This window comes from Microcebus murinus, chromosome 3, assembly GCF_040939455.1.
Source record: "Microcebus murinus isolate Inina chromosome 3, M.murinus_Inina_mat1.0, whole genome shotgun sequence".
Classification (NCBI taxonomy): Eukaryota; Metazoa; Chordata; class Mammalia; order Primates; family Cheirogaleidae; genus Microcebus; species Microcebus murinus.
In genome coordinates this window covers 44,846,826-44,864,198 of record NC_134106.1, presented here as the reverse complement: position 1 = coordinate 44,864,198, position 17,373 = coordinate 44,846,826, and the positions used below count along the sequence as shown (strand labels likewise).

The window sequence follows — 17,373 nt, the reverse complement described above, 5'->3', positions numbered from 1 at the left end:
TCCATCTACTGACATCGCCTCTCCTTGGTGAGAACTGAAAGTCTTTTCTGCTGTCCACAGACCTGTTTTCACTTAATCACCTATCTCTGTATTTCTAACACTAATCACAATGCCTGGCACGTAGTAGGTGCTCAATAAATATTTGACTCATCCATTCACTAATAAATGAATGAAAGAAAAAACCAATAAGCTCTAATAAGTATGATTCACAAAGCTGAAAAATGAAGAGACCACTTAGATGTACTTTGAAATGTGCCTGCTACCACAGGGCATTCCAGCACCACCAGTAATAAAATCTAATTAGTGGAGCAATGCTAGCATTTTAAAAAGTGGAACAGAATAGAAAATATCAGAGCATCTCATGTAGTACAACTAAACACTACTTTGTGAAATTAAAAATGTGTGGATATACACACAAATATACTCATATATATACATTTATGCATGTACTAGGTTGCCATGTAAAATACACTTTTTACTGATATTATGGTTGAAAATTACTTCTTTCAAAATCACAAGTCACCAAAACAAAACAAACAATAAAATCATAAGCCAGTTATAGGTTCAATCGCCATGATTAGTCTAAAGTCCTCCATTTAGTTTAAAAAAACATAGAAACATCACCCTCCATCAAAAAATTCAGTTCAGACAGTAATTGTATTGGGTGTGCCGATTAAAATGGCTCCCTGAATGGGAATTAAAAAAAAAAAAAAAAACCCACATGTGGGCATGCCTGGAGATTATGGCTGATTAAATGCACAAAGAAAGCTGCACAAGCACACCTGTTAACTCAATGTCGGGGGTTTTAGGTTTCGTTTTAGTATCAAGTACATGCTTCAGCTTTGCCTCCCCTCCATCCTGTATTTCTCAGGGCAGTCTTGAATACCTCTACATTATTTACAAGCATCCATACTCACTCTGGCCTTCCTTCAAATGCTTGGAGATAATGAGTACAATTCCATGGATGGTGTATTTAGGGGCACAGGGCAGAAGCTGGAAGCACACACTCATCTGCTGCAGAGTAGCCAGTTCTAGGCATGAAACTGTGTTCACAGTAGAGACATATAAGGCACTAGTAAATATGGTCTGTGAACTTATTTCTCCAAAATCAGTACATGACACAGCTTCAGGACTGTCCACCCATGGAACTGTCAAACATATGTCCCTGGCTAGAGAAAAAGGTAAAAACTGACTTGACAGAGCTAAGCAGGCTAAAGGACATACCTACCGCTAATGCCATGGATTTAGAAAGTTACTAAATTGTTTTTGCTATTGTTTAACCACAGGGAAAAAAAGACTTAAATTACACATCAGTTAAAAAACAACAGTGACAACAACACTCTACTCTGCCTGTACTTCAGTCTGAGGGGCAGATGGATAGCCTTTGCTTGTTGTAGCAAAATGGAGGTATTCTAGGTATAAAACACTACAGTGATAGCGTTCCATTCCCTGTTGTGTTTGGTCACTATATTTACCAAATACACTACCTTCTTATCACAATACAGTATTCCAAGAGGAAAATTGTGGCCAGCATTTGAAAATGAACCATTAACTTCTCAAATTCCAACTAGTGGCACCCACTTGAGGCTAATGATGACACAGAAAAAAAATCACAGACAAACTGCAGGCCATCCTAAGGGTGAGTGTTTCCTTAGAGGTGCCCTCCACCAACCACCTTTAATACCCAGGGTACATGGAAGGTAAAGAGGCAAAGTTGCAAGGGGCCCAGAAACATTGCAGGGACCAGAAGAATGAACAGACAATATAAATCTTTAGCCCTAGCTCTTCTCACCAAAAAGGGAAAAATCCTAGAGTCAGACACTTGCAGCACAAAAGGAGTCAGGGTGAAGGATGTCTGATCCGTTGTGTAATGCCTTGTACTGGGTTAATAAATAATACCTCCAAATTCCAAAAACATCTCTACTAAACTAACATTATAGTAGGTAGATCAAATACTGTAAGAATGAAAATCTAAGACAAATACCCTTTGGTGGGAGAAAGACTAAACTCTAGTATTCTAATAATCAACTGGTCTTGCTTCTGTGTATTGCTAGAAAAGAAAAGGTATTTGTCTTAGTTCAGGCTACTAAAACAGACTACCACAGACTAGGTGGCTTAAACAACCACCATTTTTCTCATAGTTCTGGAGGCTGAAAGTCAGGGTGCCAGCCTGGTCGGGTTCTTGGTGAAAGCTCTCTTCCTGGTTTATAGACAGCCATCCTCCAGCATTTCACACGGTAAAGAGATCATCTCTCCTGTCTGTTTTCTAAGGGCGCTAATCCCATTCATGAGGATGCCAGCCTCATGACCTAATTACCTCCCAAAGGCCCCACCTCCTAACACCATCACAGTGGGGGTTAGGATTTCAAGGTATGAATTTGTAGGGAGTAAACATTCAGTCCTTAATAGTATTTTCAATAATGTACATAAAAAATGTACATAAAAAATACCTCAAAAGGTATGCATCAAAATTTTTGAAAGAATTATCTTTAGAGAGCTAAATGAGAAACGATTTGGGGAAGTAGAAACATTTATTGTCTACTTCTGTAGTGTTTGGACTTTTTAAATGCGATACAAGCATTATAATACACAATGTAATACAGTATTTTAGAATATATTTTAATGTAAAATTCTTAAACACATAGAACTCTTCAACAGATATCACAAAAATTAGGGGGAAATTTCCCCAAATGAAATGATGATTGGTAGCTGTGACCATGAATGACTTCTTCAGTCTGACAGGTGCTCAATAAAAAGCACCTAACTGCAATCAGTCTTACGTTAGGCACTGTAAGAAATGTTGAAAGGCAAGCGGGTGCGGTGGTGGCTCAGGCCTGTAATCCTAGCACTTTGGGGAGGCCAAGGCTGGAGGATGGCTTGAGGCCAGGAGTTCAAGACCAGCCTGGGTAACATATCAAGACCCAGTTTCTACAAAAAATTTAAAAAGTATCCAGGTGTGGTGGCCTGCACCTGTTGTCCCAGCTACTCAGGAGGCTGAGGTGAGAGGATCACTTGAACACAGGAGTTTGAGGTTACAGTGAGCTGTGATTGTGCAACTCTACTCCAGTCTAGGCTAAACAAAGGAAGGCTGAAAGAAACATTACTACTGTCACTGTCTTCAAGTTTAGTAATTGGCTGGAGGAAGAAGATGGATACACACACATGAAACTAATAAGGCACAGGGAGCATGATACAGAATAACAAGGGCCTTTTCTGGAAGAGAAAAGGTCACTATGAACCATACAGGTGAGATGGCTTGCAGGCGAGGCTGGGGCTCAGGCTGAAGGCAGTGGGGAGACGTTGGGTTTGCTTCCTAAAGACTTACAGGGAGATCCAATAGGTAACATGTAATGCAGGGAGGGGCTGAGACACAACAAATGGACCAGCGTCTCCCTGACTTCAGTCCATCTGTTTCTTAAGATGCGTACCGACACAGCCTCATGACTAATAAAGCAACTTCACATACATGTTCAAGAAATCTAAGGAGTCTGCAGAAATTTAAACCTCTACGGCAAAATTCCTATCATCCTCACCCAATAACACACCCATCACACAATTATGTCACTACCTTAGAGCTCTGAAAATTCACAGACCTGCAGCAAAGAGATCAAATTTCAGAACTCAGCAAACTCCCTTGAAGATTAACTAATGAAAACACAGAAGAGATAAGAACTGTAGAAAATGGATGTGTTGATCAACCAGAGGATGAAGAGGCTAAGATTCAGGTTTTTGAAAGCATCACAATAATACTTTTATATAAATTCAATGCTTGTTTTATATACCTGGTCTATTTCCCCCGAAGAGATTGATTATACATGGGTAAGGAATATGCTAATATGATACTTGTGTCACTGTACTGCTAAACATTCTGGAATGGCGCTCCAGTACCAGGCACCTGTCACACTTGGTCCTTGAAAATCCAAAGAAGCAAGCATGGGGGAGACTGTTTCCAAGTCACAAAATCAACCACAAATATTTGCAAGTTAATAACTTTCATGCAAACCAAATATCTTATTGGAGGCATATTCTAAAGACTGAAATGCTAATGTTTTTTTCTCTTTGTTAACTTTATTTTTCAAAAATCTTCCATAATGAAATCTGTCCCTTATTGGTTCCTTGTTTTTTTAAGTAATTAACCAATGGTGACTGTCACCTTGCCATTTTATAAAATTTCTTTATCTGTGAATAAAGAACATCAATCTATCAGAAAATACATTGTGAACATTTACTGTTATTTATCATCACCTTCCCAGCAACCTCTCCCTTTTTTGCATAACAGCCCCACATGGTTCCTGAGCTGCCATCCTCTTACGTCCCTCCACACCCCACACCACAGTTCACCGGTCCAGGAGCAGCCACTTGACCAAAGCCTAGGAAATTATAGCCTTTCTCTCAAACGCCCCCAATGTTTCCAACTGTAACTAGAAAAATGGGGAAGGTGGTAAACAGCAAAGCCCCGGAGCAGATGTCAGCCGTGTTTCCTGTCATCTGGAAGACCACCTACAAGGGGCAGAGACAGAAGCCCATTCTATATAAGGAAGCTAAAAAAAAAGAGACATGGGAACATGGAAAGCTGTAATTTCTGTTGTTCTATAAAGTGCCTTCCTACAGCACACCACAATTCTTCTATATCAGATGTGCCAACAATAGCCTCCAAGTGCCAGCCAAATGCCCTCTGAGCTGTGGATGGATGCAGCCAGCGTGATTTGTACATATGGCTTCCTGTTCCTCACCAATGTTTGGGGATACCTCTTCTAAAGGCAACCATGTGTAAGTACCCAGTTGGCCATCACCTGGTATAAAAAGATTATCTGGGCCAAACGCTATCTCCATGCCCAATCTTACAGAAGTTTTAACCAGAGGGAACTAGAATATTTAGTTATTTAGCAATAAGGTCAAAAAATAGAAGATTGGCAAGCGGTGGAATTGGAACTACAGTACGCCAAAGCCACATGTGAGCTGATTTACAAAGGAGCAGATACTGTTACTAAGTGGAGGGCTCCAATGAATGGGAACATGGGAAAGATGGGGAACACCTGCAGCCCTACGGCAGCCAAGTCACATGGCTGAAACTTGGCAATAACCCTCCTCTTCTCCTCCTCCAGCTCCACCACACACATATACTTTTTTATTCAGAGAACTTGACTGAATCTCTATTCCTTACAACCAGAAAGACCTAACCAAAAATATATATATATTTTTAAATTAGAGATAGGGGTCTCAGTATGTTGCTCAGGCTGGTCTTGAACTCCTGGCCTTAAGTGATCCTCATACCTTGGCCTCCCAAAGTACTGGGATCACAGGTGTGAGCCACCATGTCCAGCCACAAAAATAACTTTGAATGCATGATTCTTTTCAGAGAAGCCAATCAGTAGACACTGATCAAATATTTACTATTTAGCTTTCTCATTACCCGGACCCCTCCACCGCTGGATTACTATTGAATATGATCATGTCAAAACTACTGACAAATTTATAGTCTTATAATCGAAACTATCTCCTTTAATAGACTTGGTATCAAAAATCAAAATGCAATTTAAGAAACTATTTAACATCTACCCACCATAAATTTTCTCTACTAATTAGAAAATTAAACAGTGTCACTGAAGATGGCAGTTAAATAAAATCTTAGATATTTGAATTGCATTGTTTCAGTTTGCTCTTATTATGTGACATGTTTTATGTTTAAAGTATACAGGACCTTATGAATGACTTACATATAAATTAAATTTCTTCCTTTTATCTTCCTATAGACAGATTGGCTCACAAGTCTACTTTGGTAGAAAACTGGCGAAAGTGTTAAACTGTGTAAGTGAATTTAATAAGGCAACAAATAGGACCATATGAGACACCAAACACCCACCAGTAGGCTTTTATGATGACCTCATCTGGGTAAATGAAAAACTTCCTAAGTCTACCGTACTTTCAAAAGCCTACAACAGATTTGCCATCTGTTTCCAGACAACCTCCAAGTAAAAATCACAGCATTATGGTGTTGGTAGCTTTTATAGAGTATTTTCTGTTCTTTCTTACTAATCCACTACTATGACTTACATAAGAAAGCAGAGGGAGAAATGAGGAACTGATACATGTTACAACATGGATGAACCTTGAAAAGGTTTTGCTAAGTAAAACAACCAGTCATAAAAAGTCACACATTGTATGACTCCATTTGTATTAAATGTTCAGAATAGGAATATCCATAGAGTCAGAATGCAAACTAGTGGCTGCCTAGGGCTGGGGGAAGAGAAAACAAGAAGTGATTGCTAATGTGTATGGGATTTCTTTTCGGGGTGATGAAAATGTTCTGGAATTAGATAGTGGTGTTGTTGTAAACTAAATATAAAATCCTAAGCCCCTCAACAATTTAAAAGTGGCTTCTTGGCCACAGGGACACTAGAGAAACCTTAAAAACTGAGCTCTGGGCCATGACAGGACAGGAGGTCAGACATACTCATATGCTCCCTCTCTTTTGTAATTTAGACACAACTACTAGACAGCATTAATATTAAAAAGAGATCATTAGACTGAGAGAACAGATTCTTTGCAGCAATAAGATACCAAATTATAAATAAGACCTAAGGCCATGTCAGGCAAGGGTTAAGTCACACGCCCCTACACTTAAAGAATAAACTATGTTCTAAATGCCACAAGGTTTTTCCTTTTCTTTTGCTGCTAAAGCAGCACTGGCCTCAAGATAAGCAATATTAAAACAAGTACAGTTCACTCACTTCCAGATGTTGACTAACTGACCCCTCACCCGCTTTGTCACAAGCCCTAACTACAGCTTTCATTGGACAAGAGACTGTAACTTTCTCCCGATAAGAGAGCACTGACCATGGGCTGGTTCTGGCTGGTTTTACAGAGGCTGCGCACTTGAGTGCCTTCATGTCTCTGTTTCACTTTTAACTATAATACATGCAAATGTTAAGTCTCCACCTCAAAGTAAACATAAGTTGTATGTAACATGAATGTTTACTCAATGTGCATGTATTAGGACCCCTCATGAATACTTATAGCTCCTCTATAACCTGTTCAGCAGAAATTCCTGTCTTCCCCTCCCACACTCCCTCCCTTGAAGTGCCCATTTCCATGCTCTGACGCAGCCTGCCATCAGAGTGACCACCTTGCAGGCTATAATGCTTTGTTAAAAAATAAATCTTTTCTTTCCAAATGTGTAAATTGTGTTATTTTAAGTTAGCACTGTGCAACTGTAAGTATATTTAAAAACTGCTGAACGATATACTTTAATGGGATAAATTTTATGGTTTCTACCTCAATAAAGCCGATAGAGAGAGAGAACACACATGTACGCAGACAGAGCCAAGAAAAGGATAAAAAAGCAGCACAAAGGACAGGCAGTCCTCAAGTAAAGAGAGACTGTATTCCCTAAATTCAATCATAAATCAACCATAAAAATCTATGGGAGTTCCTCAAAAGTAAGAGACTGACTTAATGAAAGTAATCTGGCAGGGTGGGGAGACAAGCTCAAAGACTAGGGGTGGAGTTAGAGATAAAAAAGGGAATGAGGATAAAGACTTCTCTGAGCTGAAGGAGGAAGGAGAACCCAGGCTCTAGAAGAGTGAAGGGCAGGAATGGGAGCTGGGCAGGGAGAGGGGATGGACATAAAACCTGCAGAGGTTTTATGAAGGACAGGAACCGTCAGCACTGTGGTAGCACGAGGATTCTCTCTGCTGGTTCTTATGAGCCAGGATCACTCACTTCAGCTACTGTGAGACTTTAGCTATTACCGAAGTGAGAACAGAATGTGAGGTGGATTCCAGGAACAGAAGCAGGAATCCAAGCTGATTTCAAAAGCAGGGAGGAAACCGGGTCCACAGTAGTGAGGAGAAAGGGAAAGGAGGGAAAGTAAACCAGAGGAAACTATACCCCTCAAAAGAAAAAGATTCCTATCTTTCTATGGTCAGAAAACTATGGAAGCCATTTGTATATGAAAATTAATTGTGGGTATAATCTGGGACTAGATGTAATGGCCTAAAAAGACTTTCTCTTCAATAGCTTTCATGAACCTTTTGGATATGAACACTCTTTCAGACTCAGATTTCACTAACAATGATGTATTTACTACATGCTAGGGACCACGCCCCTCTCACAAATAATGCGTAATTTAGGGATACGGCCTCAAGAGTGGATGAGGAAAATAATGGGTAGCTATTAAATCCTCGTTAATCCTAACAGTACAAATCCATTCCAGCAGGCAAGAAGCTGTTCTCTTTGCCCTGGGGCATAAAAGTGTTAGTCTGAACAGTGTTAGGTGTGCAAGTAAGAAAAGCCCTAGCTTGATTTTGACAATGTGTCGGAGTGTGAGATGGCATATCATCTTGAGCAGCCCAAAGCAGATTTTCTGTTTCAATAAGAGGGGTCCTCAGAGACCCGCAGCTTGAGGCAGTCACTACAAGGCTCAAGTCGTAGTCTCCTCTCTAAAGTTCTAGTGCTTTTTACGCTACTAGACCCCACCTCTTAAAATGACTGGTTTGTTTATGTGTGTGGTGCGTGTGCGGGCACGTGTGCACGTGCGTGTGTGTGTGTGTGTGTGTGTGTGTGTGTGAGAGAGAGAGAGAGAGAGAGAGAGGTCAACCTTTCCCTCTAAATTACTACAGTACTAACTACCTATACTACTTTCTTGGCACTTGTATGCAAATATAGTCTCATGTAAATAGATTTCATCTTCCTAATTAGATCATTCCAGACCATGTTTTCAGATCTCTTTCCATATTCAATGGTAGGCTAGCTCTGTACATTCACTAGAAAGAAGTCAAATATTACACATACACACTCGAATACATACAATAGTCCCCTTTTAGCCTTGGTTTCACGTTCCATGGTTTCAGTTACCTGCAGTCAACTGTGGTCTGAAAATATTAAGTGAAGGCCGGGCGCGGTGGCTCACGCCTGTAATCCTAGCACTTTGGGAGGCCGAGGCGGGCGGATTGCTCAAGGTCAGGAGTTCGAAACCAGCCTGAGCGAGACCCCGTCTCTACCAAAAATAGAAATAAATTAATTGACCAACTAAAAATATATATACAAAAAATTAGCCGGGCATGGTGGCGCATGCCTGTAGTCCCAGCTACTCGGGAGGCTGAGGCAGTAGGATCGCTGAGCCCCGGAGATTGAGGTTGCTGTGAGCCAGGCTGACGCCACGGCACTCACTCTAGCCTGGGCAACAAAGTGAGACTCTGTCTCAAAAAAAAAAAAAAAAAAAAAAAATATTAAGTGAAAAACTCCAGAAATAAACAATTCACAATGTTTTAAACTGCATGCATTGTGAGTCGCGTGATGAAATCGTGTGCCACCCCATCCGGGATGTGAATCATCCCTTCGTCCAGCTCATCCACGCTGTCGACACTCCCTGTTAGTCACTTGGTAGCCCTCTCCGTTATCAGATCAACTGGCATGGTATCACAGTGCTTGCGTTCAAGGAAGCCTTATTTGACTTAATAATGGCCCCAGACAGCAAGAGTAATTATGCTGGCAATTTGGATATGACAAAGAGAAGCTGTAAAGTGATTCCTTTAAGTGAAAATGTGAAGAAAGTTCTTGACTTAATAAGGAAAGAAAAAACTTCTATGCTGAGGTTGCTAATATTTATGGTAAGAACAAATCTTCTATCCATAGATAAAAGAACTGTGAAGAAGTAAGAAGAAATCCAAGTTAGTTTTGCTGTTGCACCTCTAACTGCAAAAGTTATGGCTACAGTGCATGATAACTGCTTAGTTAAAATGGAAAAGGCATTAAATTTGTAGATGAAATACATGAACAAAAATGTGTTCTCGTTGGGAGCATGGCTCACATCTATTAATCCCAATGCTTTGAGTGGCAGAGACAGAAGGATCACTTGAGACCAGGTGTTCAAGACCAGCCTAAGCAACATTTTGTGAGACTGGGTCTCTAAAAAAAATAAAATAAGAATTAGCCAGGGCATAATGACTAGCACCTGTGGTTCTAGCAACTCAGGAAGCTGAGGTAGGAGGATCACTTGAGCCCAGGAGTTCAAGGTTGAGTGAGCTACGTTTGCATCATTGTACTACAGCCTGGGTGACAGAGCCAGACCCTGTCTCTACGAAAAAAAAAAAAATTAGCCAGGCATGGTGGCACATGCCTGTGTCCCAGCTACTCAGGAGGATCCCTTGAGCCCAGGAGTTTGAGGTTACAGTGAGCTACGATGGTGCCACTGTACTCACTCTAGTCTAGGCAACAGAGCAAGACCCTGTCAAGAAAAGAAAGGAAGGAAGGAAAGAAGGGAGGGAGGGAGAAAATAAAGAAAGAAAAAGAAACAAAAGAAAGGAAAAGGAAAGAAAAGAAAGGAAAAAACAAAGAAAAGTGATGGTAAATTCTGCTCTAATTTTCACAATATAAGATTCCAGTTCTTTTCCTCCTGAGAAAACCCTGTGCTTGAATTTTTGATCTACAAGAATCTACAGAATTCTTTAGGATATACTTTTCAAGTGCCCCCACTAATTTTAATTAGCACTGCAGAGCTAACTGAAGCCCAGAGAAACCTCTGCCCTCCTTGAGATTACAAATTACAAGGCCCAAACAGTGCTGAGGGCCTAAGGGGAGGACCTCAATCACCTCCACTATGGGGTGGGTCCATCCAGCGGGAGCTGTAGTGAGGCCAGGGATTACAAGAAGAATGTGCTCCACCTGCCAGGGGACCAGCACAATACTCAGTTTGGGCAGAACATTAAGCTTTCTTAGTTGTCAAGATTTCAAAACACAAACTATGACTTACTAGGGGAAAGGGCAGACAAATATTTTAAAGGAGATAAAAGTTGATTTTTCACTTTATTGGGAATATTCAAGGATAACAGGATTTGAATATTAAGTGAGACCACTGAGTCCTAGGAAAGTATTCCTCAAAGTATAGTTTACATCAGAATCACATGGGGGCTTATTAAGAATGCAGACTTCTGGGTTCCACTCCATAGTGGTGAATCTCCGTTTATAGAGGAGAAGGGGAAACCTTGGAATGTGCATTTTTAACAAGTATGCCATTGAATCTTCTGCACCCATACATAGTGTTGGAGAACAGCTGCCCGGGTATTTTGCCGAAGTTTTCAGCTGAAATAACAGAGTACAGATGTTGGTGAAGAATTGATCTTTGTTGCTGTATCTATTTAATAAAAAAAGTCTAGTATTGGAAAGAACAAAAGGAAGAAGTGTTTATTTTTTAAATAACTATTCAATTGATATATTATCCCTCATCAGAATTTAAATTCACATTTAGCCAAGGAGCCAACTATTCATAAATAGACCCAAGACTGAACACTTGATGGGTATTTTAAAGCCCCTATCTGTTCTGCAGGATCTAAAAAGTTTTAGTCAATAAAAAAATGTCTATGTGAGGGCATTCAAGCTACACTATACAAATTGGTAGCCATTGGCCACAAGTGACTACATACTGTGTGCTCCAAATACATACTGGATTTCAAAGACTTCGTACAAAAAAAATGTAAATTATCTTACTAATTACTTTTTATGCTGATTGTATGCTGGCCTAACAATAGTTTGGATATACTGATTACATACCTTATTTACAAAATTTAAAACCACATGTGGCTACTATTATAGTTCTTTTGAACAGCACTGATCTAGATTTTTCAAGTAAGTTATTGCTTAGCGGATCAAATTCTCTACCAAAATTCTTGATCACTCAAATAAATGCCTATGTTTAAAGGGAGTAAGGCCTGTAAATACAGCCACTAACAATTGTGATTTACTCTGTACATGTAATACATGATGCAACTGGGTGCTGTCAGCTGTCGTTAATTCTCCCACAACGATGTAAGCTCTATGTCAATTTCTTTTGCCTGTCCACAGCTAAGCAGAAAGGTTCTTATGTAAAATTTTAGCTCATAGATGTTAAAGAGTGACAACTTTCAAGGTAATCTCATTTTTAATTTGTCATATTTTAAAAATGCATTCATACAAGGCTCTCTACTACACCTCTCTATGCCATTACTTTTTGGGGAAAAACCACCAAAATTTCTGAATGTAGAATTAGATGTTCAAGATGGTCTTCATGCTTTTTTAAATAATTACAAACTAGTTCAGAATTTCTTTCAGAAAAAAATTCAAATACAGGAAAGTTACTCAGAAAGAAACACTGACTATCTTAGTCTATACTTCCAGTTTTTTCTTCACTATTTACGGATATTGATATAAAGATATTGATTCTAATTACTTTTATCAATATTTTCAAGCTAAATAAGTTATACATTTTAAAAGACTTTCTTCCCCTATCTCCCCCAATTTGTGTTTGATTCAACAAAACATAAGCCACAATCATAAATACCCTTCATTAATAAACAGAAAACATCTGCCTTTGACATTTCTTCAGAAGATTAAAGTTTTGTTTTCTTTTTATTTCAAATAAAATGCTGGTTTCCAAAAAGTTCAGCTTATTTTGAATCACCACATGCCGCATAACACTGAGGAACTGGTCAGAGGTCAGGAATGTGGGCATGCCATCATGGGATGTGGGAAATCATTTACAGAAGACAAAAAAATCACTTCACAGTGCACTGCCTCAAGGCTAAATCGGCATGGCGCGATCTCTTTCCTAGTAAACAGGCTTGACCAACGCTCTCCTCATCTTCCTTCTGAACTGTAAATGGTAACACCAAGGAAGGGGCAAGTACCACCTATCATGTTTTCACTCCACATTCAAATTTAACTCTGACATATAAAAAAGATGTATATTTCAAAGACAGTGTAAAAACTGTAAAGTATCTCAGTAATAACTTTATTTGACAATTCCGTGTTGGTATGCTAATATTATGGCTTCATATATTTTTGACATAAACATATAAACTTTTTGAGTATGTAGCAACAGTCAATATTAATTCTCATAATTTTCATAAATTATATCTAAGTCTTAAATTTTTACAAGCTGAAGAGTTGAGAGTCTTTCTTCACCTAACTTGTGTGAGGGGAATACTTCCGGATGAAGTTGTTCTCTACTTTGAGAAAAAGCTGCTGTTTTCAATCCTGCCAAGTGCTCCAGATCAAGTTCCCTGTGCTTCCTCTTGGTCATCAGGCTGATGTTTCTGGCTATTGAGGAGCTGCAGGGGGTGATAAGTGACTGACATAAGAGCCGGGCTGATTTTCAAGCAAAAAAGTTTAAGGAGAATGGAAAGAATTGGGCAATGGAAATGACCCACCTCCAAGCTGATTCATCTTTGTAATGATAAACTGGCACTTGACAAGTGATGGCAGGCCTGATTTCTATCAAAACTGATACAGCTGGGCTCAGTGGCTGCACCTTAGTCCCAGCTACTTGGGGGGCTAAGGTGGGAGGATCACTTGAACCCAAGAGTTTGAGGCTGTACTGTACCAAGACTACACCTGTGAATAGCCACTGTACTCTAGCCTGAGCAACACAGCGAGACCCTGTCTCTTAAAAAAACAAAACAAAAAAACAATTTGATGGTGAGTACACCAAGGATTTGGGGGTTGGGGGGTAGACCCAAATCTTAGGGATGTGGTGAGCACTGTGGAGGGGAAGGGCATACCTCTAACCCTTCCTAGGGAGAAGCAAAGATATAAAATGTAACCAAAAAAGAAAAAAAAAAACCATTTATCGGGTGACAGGCAGGTGGGAGTGGGGAGGAGGGGATGGGTATATACATACATGATGAGTGCGATGCACACCACCTGGGGGATGGGCACACTTGAAGCTCTGACTCGAGGCAGGAGGGGAGGCAAGGGCAATATATGTAACCTTAACAACATTTGTACCCCCATGATATGCTGAAATAAAAAATAAAATTTAAAAACCTGACACGTTACATACCATATCAGAGACACCACCTCCCCTGTGAAATATCTTAGGAGTCTGATTCTCCAACACCAACTGGGTGTGCTGCAATGCCATCCAATTCTGAGACCATCTACCTGGAGTTATCACCAGATCCCACAGGACAAAGGGCTTGGTCCCACAAGAATGCCCCCACTCAGATGCCAGGTGCAAGTCTCAGGTCACCCATACATCTGACCACGTGGCTATACATTCAGGGGTTCCCAACTGCCCCCTCAGGTTCAATAATATACTATAAGAACTCACAGAACTCAGGAAAAACTTTATGTATGTTTACCAATTTATTATAAAGGATACAACTCAGGAACAGCCAGATGGAAGATGGACTTGGGGCAAGCATCTGGGGTGGGGGGCAGGGCTTCCATGTCCTCTCAGAGCACCCGCGCACCATGCATAACCTTCCCAGACATGATGGATGGGCTTGAAAATTACAACCCTCCAATCACTGGGTCTTGGGTGAGCACCCCCAACCTAAGGCTCCCTAGGGAGGGGAGGTTGGCCCTACCCTAAGTCACCTTATTTGCACAAACTCAGGTGAGACTAAAGGAGTGATAGCAAAAGACACTCCTATCACTCAGGAAACTCCAAGAGTTTGAGGAGCTCTGTGCCAGCAACTTGGAACAAAGACCAAATATATTTTTTGTTATACCATACTGAGCTAAAAGCAATTCCTGAGGGTGAAGAGGATGAAGACAAGAAAAGTAAAAATCAAAAAGAATGGTTTTTACAATTCACAGCAAGAATATATATATTACAGCTGAATAATAGTACTATAAATTGGGTGAAAATTAGTAACAAGTAGTTTACCTCACCTTATTTCCTTAGAGATAAATACCTTTAAAGCCACTTAGTAAAGGGCACAAGGTGGTGGCTATGTTTATCAATACAAGAGGCACTGCTCCATAAAAAGATGAATTCTGGCATCGCTGTCTTTTATAAATCTGTCTCAGAATTCAGACTGCAGTCTAGATTAGGCTATATACACAGAGAGTCCGACAGGCACATAGGAAATTTGTTATGTATATTTCTACTGCTCTGACCAAAGATTTCCTGCTTCAGGATATGCATTTGTAACAGAAACCCTACAACAGCACTCCCTCATGCTGGGTCTATGGGCTTTTTACTATATCACTCCCCTGGGAGAGAAATATATTTCCCTTTTTTCAAAGTCAGGTGGTCAGCCTTCCACACCACTTGCATATTAAAGTGTATCTTTAAGATAACTCTGCTGGGTTTCATACTTTATTTCTTCCTAGACTTTAGCTGGGTCCAGATGAAATGATCTCAAACACGTCCAAGGAAGTCCCCAAGGAAGGGACTACTGAACATCAGTACTCTGTACCAGTCTCAAAATGGGATCCCTAGGCCAGGGCATCAGCAGCACCTAGAAGCCTGTTAGATACGCAAATTAGCACGCCCCACCCAAGACCTACTGAATCGGAAACTGAGGGGGGGGAGCTCTGGAACCAGTGCTGGAACAAGCCCTCCAGGGGATTCTGATTCACACACAAATGCTAGAACCACTGTTCTCACTCTTGACCTCCTGCTATCTGCAGATGGTTTCTCAGAGGGCTCACAGATTTTTTTGTCCCACTGGCAGGAAACTAAGAGAATAAGTAAGATAATTTCTTCTGTTAAACACATGGTTTCCCTGGTATGTTGTGGATTCACTGAATGCACTCCTTTTTCTTTTTTTTCCCATCATTTAACTTGGAAGCAGCACCTTATCTTTTCAATAACTTGCCCTGGCTACTCATGGTTTCTTCTAGGCCACAGAATGCATTCCTGAGGCTTTAAAAGATCTTTTTAAGATGTTTAAATTACTCAACTAGCAATGCTCTTCACCAAGGAGCTTTAAATCAGTTTTTAATTTTACTGAATATAGAAAAATAGTAAAGTATACACTTCAGAGTCAATATGCTTTCAGCCGCTTAGTCACAGTGCACCCTTGGGCAAGCTACTTAATCTCCCTGGGCCTCAGTTTCCTCCTCTATATGATGTAGATAATACTAATCTTTTTCATATGATTGTTACGGGATTAACTGTTAATATATGCAAAGCACTCAGAACAGTGCCTGGCACACAGTAAGCACCAGGTTGAATGCTTGCTATTATTATTATGATCAGTTATCCAGGGACCTAGATACACATCCCAGAAAGGTTAAGACAAATGATGGACACTAAGAACAGCTGGAGGCTCTACTCTGAAATTGTAGGAAAGACCACATATAAAGAACAAGGAACTGCTCTGCAGTTTGCAAGTAAAATTGTCCTTAAAAGGGAGATAATGCATAACCTGAATCACAAAGTAAAAGGCTCATGACCAAAGGTAATTGGCCACCACTAGCATATTGGTCTAAAGACTCAAATGAAGATTCAAGAAAAAGAGGTAAGAGATTAAAGTACAAATCAATCCACTAGGATCATGGTTTCCATAAGGTTCCATGTTAATGAATGAGCTAGAAAATAAAGCCCCAATTCTAGAGTGGCTATCTGATTAATGATTCATTCAAGCAAACTCAAAAAAGATCTTTAAATCACCACCACTCAAGAGACATATTTTCCTAAGTAGCTGAATAATTTTCCTATAGCATTTAGTTGGCTGCATCCCCAACATCCATTCCCCTCTCTCACCTTCCTGTCATAGTCCAAATTTTCTGGCCAAACTGTTTAGTTGGGACTGACCAAACTCTGACTCTAGGTCTGTGTCCTGTGTAGATGAAGTCAATCAGTGCATCCAATTCTCCATCTCCAGTGGGAAAGACACATGACCCACATCATGATCCATCAGGCCAGTGAGAATGATCCCAGCTCCTGCGGGAGCAGGAAGCATGGTCATTCCTGCTGGATATCCACAAGGCCTGCAGGCCTGCCACCTGGGGCTACAGCCTGCTTGTGAATAGAGCCTGTGCGAGCAAAGAAAGCCAAGAAGTGGACAGAAAGAAACTGGATCCTGGTCATGCCGTTTAAGCCCAGGAGTAAGTCTTGCCTAAAGGCTGAATTTGCCTACTACGTGACCAATAAATTCCCTTTGTCACTTAAACCACTTTGAGGTAGGCTTCCTTTTGCCTGTAATCAAGACAACTCTAAATGATACCTGTATCATAGTCAGATTCCATTATAAATGTAACAAAAAAGTGATCTATATTCACAATTAATACCCTTACCTGCTCCAGTTATGACTTTGTTTACATTCATAATTAGACACATTAGGAAAAACAATCATAAACCCATGTCCCCACTTGTTAAAAATTCCACTTGAAATCTCAAAGTACAGATGCAAGACCTTGAATACACTCCACTCTGACCCTGGGTTTATGTATATCTAGCACAGCTGAAGTTTTGAAGGTGATAAAATTCTTTCCTAATTTTAGGGCAATTTTAGGGTAAAAAACTACCCACTCCAACCAGGGCCATTGTGAAAGTGTACTCTAGGTATTCAACACAATAAGAAAATGAAAAATCACAAAGTAAGGAGCTTTTCCCACTAATTTTAATGAAACAATGACAAACTTACCTGCTACCACATGCAG

The 17,373-nt window shown here is 40.2% G+C and overlaps 1 protein-coding gene across 3 annotated transcripts in view; it reads right to left on the bottom strand.

Annotated features, from left to right (window-relative positions):
• The window catches only part of SPTBN1 (spectrin beta, non-erythrocytic 1), a 193,720-nt gene that overhangs the window by 121,945 nt on the left and 54,402 nt on the right, over positions 1-17,373 (bottom strand). The gene's annotated exons all lie outside the window — the stretch shown is intronic.